Genomic DNA, 13,644 nt, shown 5'->3' on the forward strand with positions numbered 1-13,644 from the left:
ATTAAGAAATTTTTTTTTTTAAATTACTTTTTTTACTTATTGTTACCGTTTTGTAGGACTCTGCAGAAGGCATAGTTATTTGCCGAAAGCTAGGTCATATGACCATAAAAAAGTTTCAACATCAGTCGTATAAATTTGACCAAATAACCCGATAATCTCTACGTTAATTATCATCAGTTGGTCGATATTTTTTCCTGAAATTCCTCTTCAAAATTTATCCAAATCAAGAATTTCTGACATTTTTCATTTTACTTTTAGCCTCCCTTGAAGAATCTATATCGCCTTCTACATAGGCGGATTTAGGGAGGGGGGATGAGATGGCACGTGCCCCCCAGATTATATATTTGTGTACTCTGGAGATTTCATCACAGTATATCTTCTTGGACATCTTTAGCAAAAAGCTTAAAAGAAAACTGTCTTTATCAAACATTCAATATTTCTATTGTATTGACACTTTGATGAACCTTTATTATACGTACTTGTTATTCTTGACTTTTTGCCCATCCGCCCCTTGTGAACACCTAGGGTTCCATGTAATAAATGCAATACAAAACGAGACGAGAGTCCAACTCTGGCGAATATCTGCCAGATGTTTGGTTCAGCGTTTAGATTCAGGTAGTCATTTCATTGAGCGTCGAATTTCAAATTTGTTGCCATTGCGCTACTCTACTAGGGATGCAAAAAACAACAAAATCATGTTTCACGAAGTTCAACCATCTTCTCTTAAAAAATAGCGTATTTACAGGTGTAGGTACCTGCGTATTAAATTCGGTAGAAATTCCAATGTAGAAAGGGCGCACATTGATAACAGATGGTTTTTTTATGGTACGGACGTGCTCCGTAGTGTAGTAGCACTTAGAATTGCAACATTCATTATTAGGTGGGATTGAAATATTTTTGGATATCATAGGTTAAAATAAGGTTAGTTGTTGGATTGTTGACTTATTTGAGATAACTTGCAAATTTAAAAGGAAAATAAAAATTAGGATGACATGCTTACTTAATTCAGTATCGATACTTTGAATTTCAGTATTCAATTGATATCGAAACCGCAGCGTCAAATATCGAATAAGTATATGGTATCGATATGGAATACGCTGTTAAGGTAAGCGTATTTTTCCGTCCCGATGCGACCCGGCCTGATCGGCCTAATGGACGCTTACCTTTAATCATCAGGCCCGGATCTACGATTTCTTCTGACCGGGCAAAAATGATGACGCCCCTCCACTCAGATTGGATATAAGAATTGAAAGCTTTAAAAATGTACAGTCTGATAAAATTTGACCATAATCATAATCTTGACAGCTTATTTTTAGGCAACCCAATCGCTGTATATTCTTCTACATCCCAAATTTGATATGTAGGTATGTATTTTTTTTTTCATCCATTGAACAGATGGGTACATAATCTTTTCCTATTCGTATCCCTGATTATTAGGAATAATTGGCGCTTCATCTATAGAGTATCCCATCATTCCCATCACGATTTAGAGAGAAATATCCATTTGGAATTTTGTGGTCCCAGAACTACACAGGTGTCCCATTTTCGAGTGCCTATTAGACGTGGCTGTAGAACTGAATATAATTGAAATCTTAAAATTGGGATTATGATATTGTTCGAAATTCTCTAATGAGCTGAAATATTTTTGGAGCCCTAGCTAGTGAAAATAAATTTGTTCAAAAATATGTTTCAATTTTTTCCATTCTGATATGATTGAATATTATATTCAATTTTGAATACATTTATGTTAAAACCATTGTATTCATTCAAATAGTTTTCAAAATAACGAGAATAAACTGATAAAAAAGTCAAATATTCCTAGTCAGTATTAGGCTCAACATCCTGAGCGTAAACCGTTCTCATAACATTCAAGTAGAAGAATGTGGAAAGGTCATGCGTTTTTAGAATTTCAGAAATATCATCACAGGGTGTTTCAAATTTTGTGTCGAAAACTAAGATTTAAAATATGTCATAACTTCCCGTTTTTCAAATTAGAACCCTATTTTTTATGATTGCGTTGGATTCTGCAAAGAAGAATAATGATAATAATTTCTGATTTTTTTTCCATTTTTTTTATATTTTGTTCTTAATTCTTTTTTTAGAGTACGATCTTTATTTTTCTTTGCAGAATTCAACGTAATCATAAAAAATAGGATTCTAATTTGAAAAACAGAAATTATAACCAATATTCGATAACAGTTTTCGACACAAAATTTGAATCGCCGTGATGATATTCCTGGAATTCAAAAGATGCATGACCTTTCCACATTCTTCTACTCCGATGTTATGAGAATGGTTAACGCTCAGGATGTTGAAAATAGTAAGAATGAACATAATAGCGACTACGAATATTTGACTTATTCTCCAGTTTTTTCTCGATATTTTGAAAAGTCTTTGGAATGGATACAATAGTTCTAATAGAACTGTCGCTATTTAGAATTGAATACCCAATCATATCAGAAAGGAAAAAATAAAAAAATTTTTTTGAACGAATTTATTTTCGTTTAGGCTTCAAAAAAATTCTAGCTCAGTAGAGAACTTTGAACAATATTTTCAAAGTTCGAATATGTCCAGTTCTCCAGAAATGTCTAATAGGCACTCGAACTTGGGACGCCCTGTATAGTTCTGGGATCAAAAAATTCCAAATGGATATTGCTCTCTGAATCGTGATGGGAAAACCTATAGATGAATCGCTACCAATAACTCATATAACTTAGGAATACGAATAGGAAAAAAATTGTATCCATCTATTCACCGGTGTGAACCTGGCATACACGTTTCTTGGAGTTAGCGGCCGATTGGCCAGTTGCGTCGGATGTGAAATTAATAATATCGTAACTCCCGGTTCGCGAACAGCAGCTATTAGAAATTTATAGAGATTCTTCGGGAAGTCATTTCGGATGGTTTACCCTGATATCAATTGTTTTTTTCACCTGAAAGGGTCAAAACAAGGTGAAATCGAATATGAACAGCTCGCAGTGTTCCATATTTAACATCGAAATTCATCGAACACGACGGCCTCTATACATAAAATTTTCAGGGAACGTTTATTAGGTATCAATGAAGTACAGTTATTAATTTTATGACCTATTCGCTATCAAAATGCATCGATGACGTTATCTTCTTCACATGAAACTCGCAAGGAACGTTGATTATGTGCTAATGAATTACTATTATTAATTTCGTGATCTTCGGAGGGGGCTGAGGGCATTATAACTCGGATATATTATAATTCGTAATTTCGATTGATTCGACTACATGGCTTGATGAATAATTTATCATAGAATAAATGTTCTGACTATTCATCGAACAGATAGTAACTGCATCTTAGCAATGCAATTCACAGTGGGTACATTTCTGACCGAATTCAATTTCACTATTATTTCTATACACAGTATTCTATAATTCAAACTTTCGATATTTGATTCCATATACCTAATCACATAAATTATACAAGTGGACAATTTTGAGTAACACAATTTTCAAAAACTCAGCCCAAGAATTTGTATTCAACTTATGTATAAATAAACACTTATGAACAAAGAAATGGACTGGTAAAGACCATCATATGAATGACCATTGGAAACGAGCCATCATCAAGGTTGAGTAGTGACAGACCGGTTTCGCTCTTACCAGTCCATTTCTTTGTACATATGTACTTGCCTAAATAGGCATGATATTTTCTTATTAATAAACACTTATATATAAAAATCTTTATTAAGAACAAAAATGATGTTATATGATAAAAAAAAACACCAATGTCTCATTGTCAGTTAATAATTACCAAAATTTGAAAGATAATGAAAAGAAATAGCATACACAAATATTCTTTAACTTCCTGGCCAAAACACTCACAATCAATTTATATTTCAAATATTTTTGTTGAATGGAATGCGTGCAAAATAATTAGCTCTTGGGGATTAGAATGTCAAAGTAAATGATCTCAATGCAGGACTGTATATCTGTGTTGATAGGTCTTTCAACTTCCTCTCAAACATTTATTCCTTTACCAGAAAGAGGAGCCTACAAAGAGAACATAATTGATTCTTATACAGAATAATGTTTATTCATGAGGAAAATTAAAATATTTTTATGTTGGATTTTGTGAATACTACACCTTAGAAGCACTTATAGATGACTGTGATGAAAGGATTTACTCTGAAATATAGCAGATTATTCAAGTTCCATAGCTTCGACTACAGAATGAACATTACTCCGAAGCGAAAAATAGTTCTCCTCATGAATATGAAGTTTGGGCTTGTTTTATCCGAACTGAATTCTTCTTCAGGCATGTCCCAAACATAGGTTTTTCTAAAATAACAAAAACATATTTCAATAATGAATCTTTAAATGCCACACCTAGCTTACCTACTTCGTTTGATTGCAGAAACTTTAGGTTCAATGTTTTCTCTGTAAATATTTTCTCTGATTGAACAATTTCTTCTGATGCTTCTTTTCAAAAGGTTGGGGAGGGTCTGGAGGTTTTACTCATGTATATTGTATGTAGGCATCATAACAACAAAATAATTGGTAACTAATTTTGCCCTAGGTTTCCTCTTCGGAAAAGTGTCCTCTGATAAAGTACTCATACTTTTAATCAGAGAAGTGCTAAAATATGAATACAGTCTCAAGAAGTATTTTGAACAACAATGAAAATTCTCACCTTGAAGTCTTAGTCTCTTTGCTCTCAAATGTATGGAGTTGGAAGGGCAATGGGCTAACGTTTACTAATCTTATCACAAATTATATCCAGTTGAAATGATTCGGGCATATATAAATGAATCTAGGATTTTTCCGATCAATTTCCAAACCTCAAAGAGAAAACCCATCATTTCGAATCTCGATTGGGAAGGCTATAACAAAAAAAATATTTATCCATTGAAACCATATAATTGAAACCAGTGGTATGAGTCGACACTGAAAACCTAAACAAACATAAAGTTAACCTATACTTACGAATGTCTTCCATTTACAGAATCCTTCGGATTTAATTCATGAAATTATCCGTATCTTACCATTATGAAAACTTTCTTCGAATAAATTTCAGAAGTTTTAGACTGTGAAACACTGCCTGTAACGCTAATTTCGAAAATAATTACAAATTCATACAGATTCCAAAGGTAAACATTCCGATAGTACGGAGTTGCCAAATTGGGCTGAATCTCTGATGTTTATCTTTTCTAGTGCAATTTCAGGAAAAATATATTTACTCATTTTTGAATGAAAAGTATTCCTTTTACCAAATCAGAAATGAAAAGGTTTGCTTTATGAGTTTCGATCTCTGTCTCAGCAATTTTCTAGCCCAATTTCTTCAGTTTTTACATTTTTTAGTTAAAAAACATGCTCGTTACGGCCGACCCTCGCATAGAGTTGGCAACAGCGCAAGTGAACAAATTTAAGGTGTGTTCCCAGTAAAATGTAAACATACCATAGACTAATAAAGGAAGATAGACCAAGCAAGTCATTCATTCACGGGTTTGTTTTGGGAAACAACATATAGAAAGAGATGGAAACATCCGCTAGAGGGAGAAGCAAAGAGAAATGGCCGCTTCCTGGGTCGCGCCATAGGCGTCCCATAAGGGACTTCTCTTTGAAAGCGAATTTACTCTGTAATATGTGATAATGAACGAATTCCTGGAAGCCGAGAAAGGTTGTGACTTAAGAATATTTTCACTTTGATTATTTAGATACCACTTCAGCAAGTACATAAGAAATTAAATTTTTTATTTCAATCGTGAAATAATTGGATAATTAAAATTGAATTTTTCTTTGAAAGGTATGGTTTTATTGAAGAATTGTTAAAAATAAAAAAATTACAGTGGCATTGACGAACTGCAAAGTTGAATATTTGGAACTATAAATAATCTATTGTTTCCAAATTAACATTTAACTACAACTGCACAATTGATTTTCTGAAAATGAAAGAACTGCTTTGAAATTGCAGCTTTCTGCATTTTTCAACGCATTAACGACTTTTCATAAGAGGGAGAAAAAACTTATAGACTAGTCATTAACATCTGTTTATTCAACACATAACAAAAACATGAACATGAACATCATTTCCATTTATGAACCCGATATTGATATACGTCAAAAAGATTGTTGTCCCCCAAAGATGTTTATTATAGTATTTATTGACAACTACGATTTTGAACAATGTTTTAAAGGAAAAAATCTATTTATCTAATATTCATAGCCTGAGGAAGAGACAAAAAGTCTCGAAACGTAACTAATTGAATAAATTGTATAAAAACAGGTTCCTGGTGACTGATATACCCTTTCAGAACATATAATATAGAAACGATATAAAAACTTAGTCTAAAAACATGAACATTCATTTCACTCATTTCGAAATAGTATGGTTTTGGTGAGCACACTCCTCACCCTACCTTTTTTGGATCTGTCCAATTTCTTAGCAGTTTCATGATGAATCCGCAGTTTGAAATAATTTCCTAATATTAATTTTATCAAATGAAAAACATGGCCATCTATAGGATCATCTTCATACAGATGATCTTGAAATGAGGATAAAATATCTGCTGACAATGTATTCATCGTTTTTTGAATTAATACATATTCAAGATTTTTTACGTTCTTATTGAAAATCCCAACTGTTTTTTCAAAAAGCCTGAAGCATTTCTCTGCAACCTCACACAAATTGATGACAGTTGGAGAAGCTTTAACTAAATTTCCATATTGCTTTCGCTCTTGCAATTTGGAAATTATCACATCAGCTTCAAGTGCACTCTTGCATTTTGTGCAAGTGACACACTTTTTCAATTTCCTTATTACAAAACCTGCAATATACCCTACCACATCTTCGCAATAAGGAGTTAAATCCCACACAGCAGATGAAGAAAAATTATAATTCTCCATTTGCTGTGTGATACTCTCCTCCAATCTTGAGTATTCAGGACTATTTGAAGTGCACTCATTATCCTCATTGAACGTAATGGTTTGACCACTTCCACTTGATAAAATTGGAAGTTTTTCAAGGTTTGAAACATTGCCAGTATCTGGACCTTTAATTTGTGCATGAACTAGCAACCGCTTGAAAGCACTCTCAAAATGTCTAGCAGTCGGGTTATTATTATAACCACCTTTTGCCCTGATTGCACCAAAGAACAACTCCAGGTGGTCTTGCAAAAGTTTGTTCGTTAAAATGTATTTGAGTACTTTTTTATGAATTACATATGTATGAAAGAGTTGCTTCAAGCTCTTAATGCAGATCAAAAATCCCAGGAATCCCGTTTTTCTACTGGAAAGTACTACAGGAAGATTTTCTAATTTAATTCCGATAATGTATTCGGACACATAATCCAGAAAATTGAAAAAACAACCAGAAGTGGCAGGTGATAAAGGTTTTTTGAAGAAATATTTTGCCAACCTATTTCTTGAATTAAAAATATCAAATAGGTCGTTGAAATTCTGAATGAATTTGGCAGTTGCATGAACATCTCTAAAATCAGAAAGTTTCAAATCCTCACACAAGTACATCAAAGCATCAGCTACACTTTTGCTCAATGTTTGTGTGGCGATTTTAACTTTCATTTTCTCACGAGTCCATTCCAAGTGTCGAAATTTCAATTTATTGCCCAAATGCAAACCTTTTTCATTCTGAATTTCAACGAGCTGTATCAAAAAATTCCAATCAATTTTGTTATTCCTGGAATCTACCAAGGATTTTTGACTGCCAAATGTATTTCTTACCAATTTTATCATGTGGGAGGGATCCAAAAAAATGAATACATCATCACCAGTTACAGGGTGGGAGAAGTGAGTCTTCAAACTGCGAACATCATTAAAATTTGCACCCAATTCAGTAGCCATATTGAAATTAACAGGGGCGCCATCGAACGTGAGAGAAGCTACTATAACATCAGATTCAGATAAAAAAACTAAACATTTTTTCACTAATTCTGCCTTTTCAAAAGCTGTAAGTCCAGCTAAGAAAAAGTAGCCTACAGGAATTTTCCATGACCCATTCAAAGCAACTAGCATGAAAACCAACACCTCTCTAGCTTCAGGTAAAACATCTGAATCTATATTTGCAGCGATGTCCACATAGCCACACATCTTTTTACCTGTCCATTCTACTTGACGACGGATTGACATTTCGTCAAACACCAAGTTGCATAATACAAATTTGCTTTGTTTTTCTGCTTCGGAATGAATAATTTTCAGTGCATTCAGAGCTTCCTGAGAAAACCCTGGACTACCGTCAACTGACTTGTACCACTTTGTAATTGTACTCAGATGTGGCAAGGAACGGTTGAATGTACTACGCACAAAATTGTAGGCTCTTGGTGAGTAGAACGCCAAAGTCAACGCAAATGATCTCAATGCTGGACTATATTTCTGTGTTGATGGCCCTTTCAACATCCTCTCGAACATTTCTTTGTTTGAACCAGAAAGAGAAGCCTACAAAAAAAAATATAAATTATACAATATTCGTATTCATTATGAAAAATTAAATAGTTTTATGTTAGGTTTTGAAAACACAATACCTTTAGGACACTTTCAGATGATTCTGTGATGAAAGATTTTTCTTTAAAATATTTCAGAAGATCATTCAAGTTACTTATTTTTTGTTTTGATTTCCACAGCTTCGACTGAAGGGTTTGAACTTTTTTCCGAAGAGAAAAAATTGTTCTTTTTAGAATAACAAATTTTTTTCTTGTTCTGGGAGATCTGAATTCTTCTTCATCCATGTCCCCAACATAGGTTCTTCTAAAAACAAAAACCATACTTCAATACCAAAACTTTCAATGCCACACCTAGCTTTACCTTTTTCGTTTGATTAGAAGTTTCTTAGGTTTAATGGCTCCCTGTTTTGTTGATACTTTTTCTGCCTTTGCTGTCATACTCAAAACTTCCTGTGTCTCTGGAGCAGTCAACGTGGAACTAGATATATTGGCCTCTTCAGATGCAGTATATGTTGAGGACGATGCACCACTTTGAAAGGAAGTGGTGCATCCACTTTGGAAGGAAGTGGAAGGTCTGTAAATTTTATTCATGTATTATTTTTAGCACTTTTTAAATACTTAGTGAAAGTTTCAACATACCTATTGCCTCCTTCAGATGCCGTGCTTTTTAAAGGTGATGCAACATTTTTAAAGGGACTTGAAGGACTGTAAATAAGAATTAAATATTATAGAATATTATGGAACACTGACAAATTGAAACTTACACATCGAATTCGGTAAATAATTCTACCCTAGGTATCTTCTTCGGAGGGCTGCTCTCTGATAAGTCTGATACAGATAAAACGCTTACCATACTTTTGCTGGGAGAAGTGCTAAAATATCAATTTGGTTATTATTATCTAAAAAATTATTTCGAACACTGACAATTCTCACCTCAAAGTCTCAGTCTCAACGGGCTCAAATGCATTATGAATTGGTATTGGAAGAGCATTTGGCCTCAATATACGTTTACCAATTTTATTGGAAATAATATCATCAGGCATGAAATGCTTCGAGCATATATAGATCACTTTAGGATACGTCCCATCGTTTTCTAAGCCAAGCAGGGAGAACCAAACATTTCTGATTTCTATATTATTGGGAAGTCTATAACAATAAAAACGTATACGGTAAAATTTCACGTGGTACGAGTCGACACTGAATTCATAAACAAACATTGAGTTAACCTATACTTACGAATGTAACGATATTCCTTCATTTCCAGGATCCTTGGGATTAATTTTGCAAATATAACAATGTCTCACCATTTTTAAAACTTTTCTTGAAAAAAATATCACAATACTTAGTCTGCGAAACACTGCCAATAGAAGTTAATTCGAAAAGAATTTCAACTTTTGACAAATCCGAGAGGTAAACATTTCGAGAGCACAGAGTTGCCAAAATGTGACGAATTTCAGATGTTTTTCTTTTTTACTGAAATTTCAAGACAAAATATTAACCGTGTCTATTACAGCAAATTTTCAATTTATTCAATTTAGAATAGTAAGGCTTTTTTAATACGTTTCAATCTCTGCATTAGTAATTTTCCAACTCAATTTCTCGACACTTTTAGTTTTTTCTGTTACCGAAACATACGAGATATGGCTGAACGTCGCATAGATTTGGCAACAATGTAAATAAACAAACTTGATGTTCTTTCCCAGTAAATTGTAAACATGCTTGGTCTATCTTCCTTTATTAGTCTATGAAACATACTAACTTTCTTATTAGTCTAAGCTTTGAACAATAGGCGCCAAATTTCGAATTCACTGCTATTGCCGCGTTAGAGAAATACCTTGCTAAACAGTATACAAAATCACTTTCCACGGGAAAGCAAACAATTTCGACTAGATTTTTCCGCTTCACAACTCTTACTAGAATTTTTTTTTTCATAAATCTTCTCATTCTCGAAAATTTCAGAAAAACCGTATATTTTCACGAATTTTTGAAAATTTTGACACCTGCATTTTTGTCCATATGTTTCTCTTTTCATAACAATTAACATATCAAAAATGCAGCTCTTTCCGAGAAAAAGTGATTTCAGCCCTTCCTTTACTGGACCATTCTACCTGCTTTGGGAATTCGCATCTCGGTTCCGTCTTCCGTCTTTAAACTCATCCCCTAGCTAGAGGGGCTGGTCTGAGCAGCGTTGCCAGATAAATTTCATTACAGAATATTATGGCGATTTTCCTTGGGGGCATTGTGACTGCTCACCTTAATTCAAATGAATTTTTGTTACATTATTACATGAAATGATTATGGAACATAGTGTTGCATTCCTCGAAACGATGATACATATTATAAAATTATTAATGAATACATGCCAATTATTTGTTATCAAATAACTGCTACTCAGTATATCAATGGATGATTTGAATAATACAGTTCTTTGCTCATTAAATACATGCTCTACATAGGGTGATAAACTGCGATGGCCTATTAAGAAGTTCAATTTAATTATCATTATATCCTGAAAGCGAATCCAATCATTTTATGAAATATTGGTTATGATGATGTACAGGACTGAATTTTTACATGAATTCATTTCTTGACTTTTATTCCTTTAAATTCACAGCATATTGAGCATAAAATCGTTCAAAGAAGTGATTCACCATTGTAAAATCCAGCTTCAATATATGAAATTAAATAATGATTTAAATTTTTTTTTCGGTTGCTAAATATCATTTTTGTTCGTCAAGTGGTCAATACTATTAGTGAATCAACTCATTTTATTGCAAAAATATAAAAAGTAAGTCTACTACAACAAGGTACGAACCATGATATTCCAGGCGAAACCCAGAACTAGCTGTTCGGCTACGTGCGCCCCTTTCAAATTTTGGGTATATCAATTCTAATTGAAAAGCTAAAGTTTAACTTTTGAAGATCATTTTCTCTGAATCTATTGAGCGTTGCGCTTTACCATTTCTAAGGAAGATCACCCCAAAAAAGTCTCATTCCAAAATGAATCCCCAAGATAATGCCCTCCTTGTGAGCTTCCCCCCCCCAATAGCTCAGGACACCCCTAATTTTGCTGGTTTCCCTGAATTTGAAACATACTAAGACTAAAATAATTACAAGATCAGCAAAAATGTCTAAAAATTCTCCCGTAAAAAGTCGGGACTGGTTCCAGTGTATCTGCGCCTGAATCCTGGTGTGCTAATGTAAAATTTCTTCGAAAAGTATGAAAAGTGGTGTGTATTGCAATTCAGTACAAAGCTGAAGAAGAATACACCACCTTTATCCAAAAAAACACAAAAAAAAAATTTTTTTCGAGCGTCCCCAAATGGTCACATACATGCATTTTTCCCTATAGATAGCAAAAAAAATTCACATATGGGCAAACGGATCGAATTATATGACCCAGAATTACAATGCGAACATAACTATGTCATTATATTTGATATATGAGAAATATATGAAATGTCCTCAAAAAGACCGATTCGCATATATATATATATATATATATGAACCCGTAGTGCGCTGCTACCTCCGTTAAGTTCATTGGGCGACCTGACCTCCGGGTGAAGCAGTTATATAATTGGAATAATTTTTGTTTATATATGTAGAGGGGAAGGTAAATAACAGGGGTACCTAAAGAGGGGAAAAGATTTTTATCGACAAATTTTTCTTCAAACGAATCAGACCTTACTACCTCCGCATATATTTCTTATTAGTAGTGCGCTCTCACCTCCCGCTACGTTGCCAGATTTTAGGAGGACAGAAAGTAAGACAGCTCGAATTCTACTCATATATAGAATACAGCTGCTCTTCCGATTCATTCACACATATTGAAACCTGTAAATAGTTCGAGAACGATACTAATATTGATAAACTTCATACGCTGATAATTGATTGATAAGGTTCGTGATCTCGGTGTGAATGAATTTGGACAGTTTTGAATAAATATGCTTATGTCTACGATACTTCGTCCGATAGGGGAGTTTATTACCATATAGGTCCCAAAATGAATGATGCATGAAAATGAAATTTTTCGTGACATATAAGATTAATTCAAAAGACAATTTTACCGAATTTGTTCTGGTATGAAATAGTAGTCTAATTTTTGGGCATTATATTCACGACATCAGGAACTCCATATAAATGTTTTTCCCGAATGAATCGATAAAGATATACGTTTTACTTTCAGCTTCTATACTTCATTCCCTTTCATTTTAGCACTGGATTGGTCATGAAAATTGGATACCTTTCACTCTGTATGATACGAAAATGTTGGGTTAAGACGCTTGTCGAAACATTTTTGAGTTTTAAATCAGTGCTACGTAGTCCGTTCTACGTGAGTCTCTCAGTAATTACGTATTTCATCACAATGTCAAATCACTTCGGAAAATATGGAGTCGAAAATATGTAACGAACATAATTGACGTTCATACAAACTGATTGAAGACATACCAAATCTATTTATTTATATGGAAAATACAAGTGATCAGTAGCTTGAGGAGAGTTACTGTTGTTTATCTTCTTTGGCTGGAGGTTGAAGACGTTACATCAGTTGTAGAATTCAAAAAAATCAACCCGAAGATGAAATGCATTTGATGCAGTGTTAGCATTGAGTTGAATAATCAAAGGTGGTAGGGAATGGGTATCTCTTGAAGAAATGAACGGATAATTACAAGAATGTTGAATTCTTCAACAAAAATCATCTTGCGTGAATGGTAGTCAAAATAATTAGAAGAAGTTTGAAGCAAGAGGAGCTTCACCTCACAAAACAACTGGCTCGTATTCATGTCTGTTTATTTTCAATACATTGATATAATGATAATAATTATACAGGGTGTACAATTTCAAGTAATAAAGACTATTTCTTTTATAAGCAGAACGTTTATTCTTCGAAGCTCTACAATTTTACTGCTCTAGACAAAATCTTGTCAACTCTCCTTTTTTTTATTGTATCTATAGCAACTGAACCCTTGATACTACGATCTTGCATTAGAAAACGGAACATTCTCCCACCTTGCTATTTTATAAACTTTCATGAAATAGCAACATTCGTTTGAACAATTAAAAACTACAAATGACAAAGTTAACCCGAACATTTTTTGACTGTTTGACAACCTTTTCGAGTTCTGAATATTCGACTCAAAATGTTATCTGCTCTTTCTGATACCTGAGTTTCATGCTCTTTATCTTTGATATTGGATATTTCTGTTTCTTCCTCATA

The 13,644-nt window shown here is 33.6% G+C and overlaps 1 long non-coding RNA gene across 3 annotated transcripts; it reads right to left on the reverse strand.

Annotated features, from left to right (window-relative positions):
- Nucleotides 1–4,270: 4,270 nt before the first annotated feature.
- On the reverse strand, nucleotides 4,271–5,280 carry LOC123319981. Of its 3 annotated transcripts, none has more exons than XR_006538680.1 (4): nucleotides 5,016–5,280; nucleotides 4,664–4,853; nucleotides 4,373–4,608; nucleotides 4,271–4,311 (listed from the first exon to the last, which is right to left on the reverse strand). It is a non-coding gene; the product is annotated as an uncharacterized LOC123319981 (long non-coding RNA). The 3 variants fall into 3 exon arrangements; XR_006538678.1 differs by having other exon boundaries at nucleotides 4,664–4,917; XR_006538679.1 differs by having other exon boundaries at nucleotides 4,282–4,311; nucleotides 4,369–4,608; nucleotides 4,664–4,917.
- Nucleotides 5,281–13,644: the final 8,364 nt, after the last annotated feature.

The sequence above is a fragment of the Coccinella septempunctata genome, chromosome 9 (genome assembly GCF_907165205.1).
Source record: "Coccinella septempunctata chromosome 9, icCocSept1.1, whole genome shotgun sequence".
Taxonomy (NCBI): Eukaryota; Metazoa; Arthropoda; class Insecta; order Coleoptera; family Coccinellidae; genus Coccinella; species Coccinella septempunctata.